The following is a 6,520-nucleotide window of genomic DNA, read 5'->3' as shown; positions in this document are numbered from 1 at the left end:
CAAGCCATTCCCCAATTGATAAATGGGCAAGAGACATGAATAGGCAATTTTCAGGTAAAGAAATCAAAAGTATCAATAAGCACATGAGAAAGTGTTCCAAATCTCTAATAATTAGAGAAATGGAAATCAAAACTACTCTGAGGTATCACCTCACACCTAGCAGATTGGCTAAAATGAAAGAAGGGGAGAGTAATGAATGCTGGAGGGGATGTGGCAAAATGGGGACATTAATGCATTGCTGGTGGAGCTGTGAACTGATCCAGCCATTCTGGCTGGCAATTTGGAATCAGGCTCAAAGGGCTATAAAAGAATGCCTGCCCTTTGATCCAGCCATACCATTACTGGGTTTGTACCCCAAAGAGATCATAGATAAACAGACTTGTACGAAAATATTCATAGCTGTGCTTTTTGTGGTGGCAACAAATTGGAAAAGGAGGGGATGTCCTTCAATTGGGGAATGGCTGAACAAACTGTGGTATATGCGGGTGATGGAATACTATTGTGCTAAAAGGAATAATAAACTGGAGAAGTTCCAGGCGAACTGGAGAGACCTCTGGGAACTGATGCAGAGCGAAAGGAGCAGAGCCAGAAGAACTCTATACACAGAGACTGACATTCTGTGGTAAAATCGAATGTAATGGACCTCTGTACCAGCAGCAATACAATGACCCAGGACAACTCTGAGGGATTTATGGTAAAGATGCTACCCACATTCAGAGGAAGGACTGCAGGAGAGGAAACATATAAGAAAAACAACTGCTTGAACGCATGGGACGGGGTGGACATGATTGGGGGTGTGGACTCGAAACCACCACACCAATGCAACTACCAACAATTTGGAAATTGGTCTTGATCAAGGACACATGACAAAACTAGTGGAAATGCGCACTGGCCATGGGTAGGGGGGGCTTGGGGGGGGGTTGAAGGGGAAAGGAGGAGCATGAATCATGTAACCATGTTAAAAATGAATATTAGTAAATGTTAAAAAAAGAAAAAAAATGCATTCTAGACATGGGGAATAGACTATGTGCAAAGTTATGGAGGCAGAAGAAGGAATGTAGTATATGACAAATAGAAAGTAGGCGAGTCTGGCTGGAATGTAGATGACGCATGAAGGAGAGGAACATTCAATAAGTCTGAAGCTTTATTGGAACTGTTTTTAAGGGCTTTAAAAGATATTCAGAAGAATTCATATTTTATCTTAAATATTAAGAGAGAACCATAGAGCTTTCTGAGTAGAAGAATAACCTGGCCAGACTTGTGCTTTAGAAACATCAATTTGGTAGATGTGTGGAGGATGAATTAGAGGAAGGAGAGATTGTATAAAGGAAATTACCACTGCACTAGTCTAAGAGAAAGGTTATAAGGGCCTCCACAAAGGTGAAGGCTGTGTGAGAACAGAGAAAGGGATGGATGTGAGAAATGTAAAATGGCATGGCATTTGGCATGACAAGATTTGGAAACAGAGTGGATATGAGATGTGAGAAAAGAATAGCAAATCAAGACTTACTTTGATTGGGAAAATGATGGCATTCGCAACCAAAAGAAAAGTCAGGCAAAAGGGAAAGGTTTTGGAGAATGGATAATTAATTCTGTTTTGGACACGACTTTGAAATATCTTTGGAACATCTGGTAGAAAATTCCAATAGGCAGTCAGGGCTGGATTTCAGGAAATAGGTAAGTCTAGGTATAGAAATCTGGAAGTCATCTGTATATAGATTGTATTTGAACCCACTGGAGTTTGATAAGATAATTAAATGAGAGTATATAAAGAGAAGGTCAAGGAAAGAATCATGGAGTTCACTCATGCAAAGAGAATAGGGTATGATTGATGCCTATGAGCAGATAAGAACATGAAATCATACTAAGTGCTCTGGGGGCTTTCCTACTTTCAAGTAACATATTTTGCTGGTTGGTGATGAGATACATGTAAATGAAAATATATATTTCATATAAAATATATGATATTTTAAAAACATATTTCATATAAAAATTTCCAATTGAAGTCCAATATGATTAATGCTATTGGAGTTCAGAAGAAGAAAATTTCAATTAAAGATGAGGTAGCCTGGGAAAATTTGATAGAAGATATAGGATTTGAGCTGACCTTGTAAGGAGGCAGTGTAATACAGTGGAAATAATATAGGCTCTAGAATCAGTAGATCTGGATTCAAATCCTGATGCTGATATTTACTACTACTACTACTACTACTACTACTACTACTACTACTACTACTACTACTACTACTACTACTACTACTACTACTACTACTACCTGGGTCTAGTAATATGACTTTGGTTTGCTTCAGTTTCCTTATCTGTAAAATGAAAAAAAATTGAGCAAGGTGATTTTGAAGGTCCCATTTAGCTTTAGATCTATAATCCTACAAGACAGAGAATAATAATAACTCACATTTATATAGTGATTTAAGGTTGGCAAAATACTTTACATATATTAGCTAATAGCGTTATGAGGGTTGCTATTATTCCTATTTTATATATAAGCAACTGAGGTTCAGAAAAATTAAGTAACTTGTAGGTACAATTTAGCAAAGGGAGTGTAAGTGTAAGGGAGGATGCAAATCCAGGTATTTTGGGGTTTCAGGGTGGCATATAGTGTAGGGGAGAACTTGGTATGGGCAGGATAAGTCAGGGAAATGATATCCGTGAAAATAGAAATGTAGAAAAGTGTAAATTGTATTCTGGACACTTCGAGTACATTGCTTTGTCTCTTTAGAACTGATTTTCATTAGGTAGGTAGGGAGACTGGCCAAATAATTATTTTCTTCTCTCATCTAACTTTCTTCTAATGAAAAAATTGCTATTTATTCCATTTCATTTATGCACATTATAGATTAAACATATATAACAAATGGCAAAAAAAGCATCTGAGAAGATGTTTGTTTTATTTTTTCTTATCTAGACCAGTGATGGGCAAACTACCGCAGGTGGGCCAGATGTGGCCCCCTGAAATCTTCTATCCAACTGGGTGACATTATTCCTAAACTGATGAATACAATGAGTAGGATACAATACAATGAAACCTCGAAAGAATTGCCTTAGAAATAGACTGACAGATAAGCATTTCCTTTTCTTTGGCCCCCTCTTTAAAAAGTTTGCCCATCACTGGTCTAGACCATTAAGGAGACCTTACATTTTAGTGACTAATCTACAGAAAGGCACATCATGACATATGAGGATGAAACCTGATTTATACCAAAAAATTCTTTTAAGTATTCAAAATGGCAGAGTTGTATCATTTTAGTTACATAAGGTAGTAGAAAGAACACTGTGCCTGGTGGCAGGAAACATATCTGAACCCTACTTCTTCTATCTATCTATCTATCTATCTATCTATCTATCTATCTATCTATCTATCTATCTATCTATCTATCTATCTAATACCTCTAGTTGGTGATCCATTTTGAAAGTACTTTGTCTGTATTTTAACTTATGTATTTGGGTACATGTTTCCCACTAGTGGGATATAAGCTCCTTGGCAGCAGGGACTTTTCACTTTTATCTTTGTATCCCTAGTGCCCAGCATATATTTAGCATTTGAAAAAAATGTTGTTGAATTAGATTGAATGTAATTATGAATGATTATCACTTAATTAACATACATATACATTTTGGAAAGAATCAACCTTTGATCTTGACAGATGCTATTGAAATTAGTGGAAAAGTCATACCTTTCCCATAATATTTTTACTGAGTGGAAGATTAGCCTGAGCTTATTAGCCCAACATTAATATTTTACTTTTTGTGTCTGGTTCAGTAGCTCAAAGGATTTAAAGGAGTCTAGAGACAAAGAGAAATGAATTGGCAGTTTTCATTCTCATCAAATAGCTTTTATTAAATGCCATGTGGACCTGGTGCCATGCTGGGTATTATAAAAACAAGCTGAAGCTTAAATAGTTTCTGTCCTCCAGGTGATCATGCTAGAAAGATTTATTTTTCTCTCTTCCAAATTGACCTTCTTTTGTTTTGCACATAAAATATTGACTTCAAAGTCACAGTGGCCAATTTGTCCTTACTGATGATGACTTCTCTCCTTGCCCTTTCAATATTCAGAGGTTGGGCATTTGATAAGGCAGAGATCCAGAGAGATGAACCTGTAGAATCCAAGAAGCCAAGTTCAAGAAGGTTAAAATGATGCAAGATTCATATTCTATTAACATTCAAAACTTTTATATATGGAAGCTCAATTTTGTGATTCTGAATTTATGAAGTGAATTATGTACAGTGAGAAAAGGGAGAAAATATCAAGTTTCAATGTGAAGAAAAGAGACATTGAGCTAAAATAAAGGACATTTTAAAATATGGTCACCAAGAATTAATATTATAATTTTTTTTCCTGAGCAGAGTCAATGTAGTATATAGCAAGAAAAAGAGCACTGGACTTTAGAATCAGAGAACCTGTTATTAAAATCCTACCTTCGATGTTAACCATGAATATAACATTGGAGAAGTTGCTTAATTTAAAAAAAATAAATTCTATTTTTTAAATTAACTGAAATATATTTTATTTCCCTCTCATCTCTCAACCTTTGGAAAGAAAAAAAAGCAAAATTTTTGTAGCAAGTATCCATAATCAAACAAAACAAATTTCCTCATTGGGAATATTATAGTTTCTCAGGGCCTTTTTTTACCTCTTCTGTAAAATGAGGAGTATATGGCCTCTGAGGTCACTTTCAATTTTACATCAATGATGCTTTTGCATTGTGCAAATATCTAGAATCTGGATAAAGCAATGAGTTTGAGTGATTTATGTGGCAAGTGGAAACAGAAATTTCTGAAATAAGGACTATTTCTTTCCATCTTTTCTTTATTTAGCTTGGAATTGATGGAGAAATTAATCTCGTAATATTTTGTTCATAGATGGGAGTGCTTACACAAAGGTGAGGGAGCGTCATTATGATACTTCTATGGCCAAGGGACCACAGTCACATGTGAATATATTTTGATAACATGTGGAGAGTTCACAATCTGTATCTACAGGAGGAATTCCCTTCACTCATGAAATCATGGATGTTTTATACAATGATATAAGTAATGGTCAAATAGTAATATTACCAAAATAGAAAGCAATCCTTTGAAATAAATGCAGAAGTAAATCTTTATGACTGCTTGGTCATTGTACAACTAGGGAGGCAGCATGGGATTGTGGGAATAGCATTCGACTAGTGTGAGAGAGTATGAGTTCAAATTCCAGTTCTACAATTTAATAATATGGGTATAGAAATTGCTTACCTTATTAGAATTCATATTCTTCATCTATAAAGTGAGGGAGTAGAAGTATATAACTCTAAGGTCCATTCTCTTCTAATGTTATATTCTTATGATTACTAGCTGTTATCAGAGTGCCAATAATCCTATGGAAGATAAAATATTTGGGGATACATGTCTTGGTTAAAGTGCCAGGCCTGAAGATAATATCTCTGCAAAAAAAACTCAAGTAGGGTCATGAAGAGTTAAGCATGATTGAAATGACTCACAATAACAAAAAGAATATGACTTCCATTGATCGCTACTGGTACTTCAAGGGATACCAGGAATAAGGTGACTTTCTAGACCTTGCTACTTAATTCTTATTAGGGGAGTCATAGTCTAGACTGAGTCAGTTTATGGATGAAGCAATTCAGCAATTCAAAGGAAATTAGGGTTTCTTCAGCACTCATACACTTCTGTCACTGGCAGATGTATCTCAGTTTTGGCACAGAAGTGGAATATTACCCAAGTGTGCAGAGTCTCAAAGACAAGGTCCAGTGGACAAAGAGAGCTAGATATTCATAGAACTTAATGGTACTTATAAATAGTCATGGTCCAGTTGATTCATAACAAGTTAAAAGGTCTGCTAGCTCTAGATTTGGAATTAGACAACTTTAGCTCAAATTTTAACTCTGTTACTTAGCTCACCAAAAATATGGATAAAATTGACAGTTAACCAAATTTTCTTAGAAACTCTTGGGGTTAAGCGGTTTGTTTACTTGGGTGTCCTGGGGATCTATACTTACAGGGAAAAAGATAGGAAACTAAAAGGGCTCTAGGATTGTACAATGCAAAGTTCAATCAGTGCTTTATCATAATTTTTAGCTCTTTTGGAGAGAGTGTTTTAATAAATAATCTCATACATTTATTTTGTAGACTTAGTTTTGTCTGTATAGCTAAAGCAGTCTCCTAGGTGATCTAGGTTATTCTTCATTTCTCCTCTTTAGTGCCATTCTGTGTCTCTCTTTCTATCTCCCTCTTTTTCTGATTGTATTTGTCTCTTCTTTCTGTCATTGGATCAATCAATATTTGGATTTCTCTTCTTGGATCTCATTTTTAAGAGCATCATGTAATGGAATTGAAGCCTGGATTTGGAATCAGAGGACTCAAATTCCAACTCTGCATACTTATTATTTGACCTTGAATAGCTCACCCTGGATGGGTAGATGGCTCAATGGAGAGAGTGCTGGAGTTAGAAAGACCTGACTTTAAGGTTGACCTCAGAAACTTTCCAGCTGGATGACCCTGG

This window comes from Gracilinanus agilis, chromosome 3 (assembly GCF_016433145.1).
Source record: "Gracilinanus agilis isolate LMUSP501 chromosome 3, AgileGrace, whole genome shotgun sequence".
NCBI lineage: Eukaryota > Metazoa > Chordata > Mammalia > Didelphimorphia > Didelphidae > Gracilinanus > Gracilinanus agilis.
Note: the sequence above shows the minus strand (reverse complement) of the source record.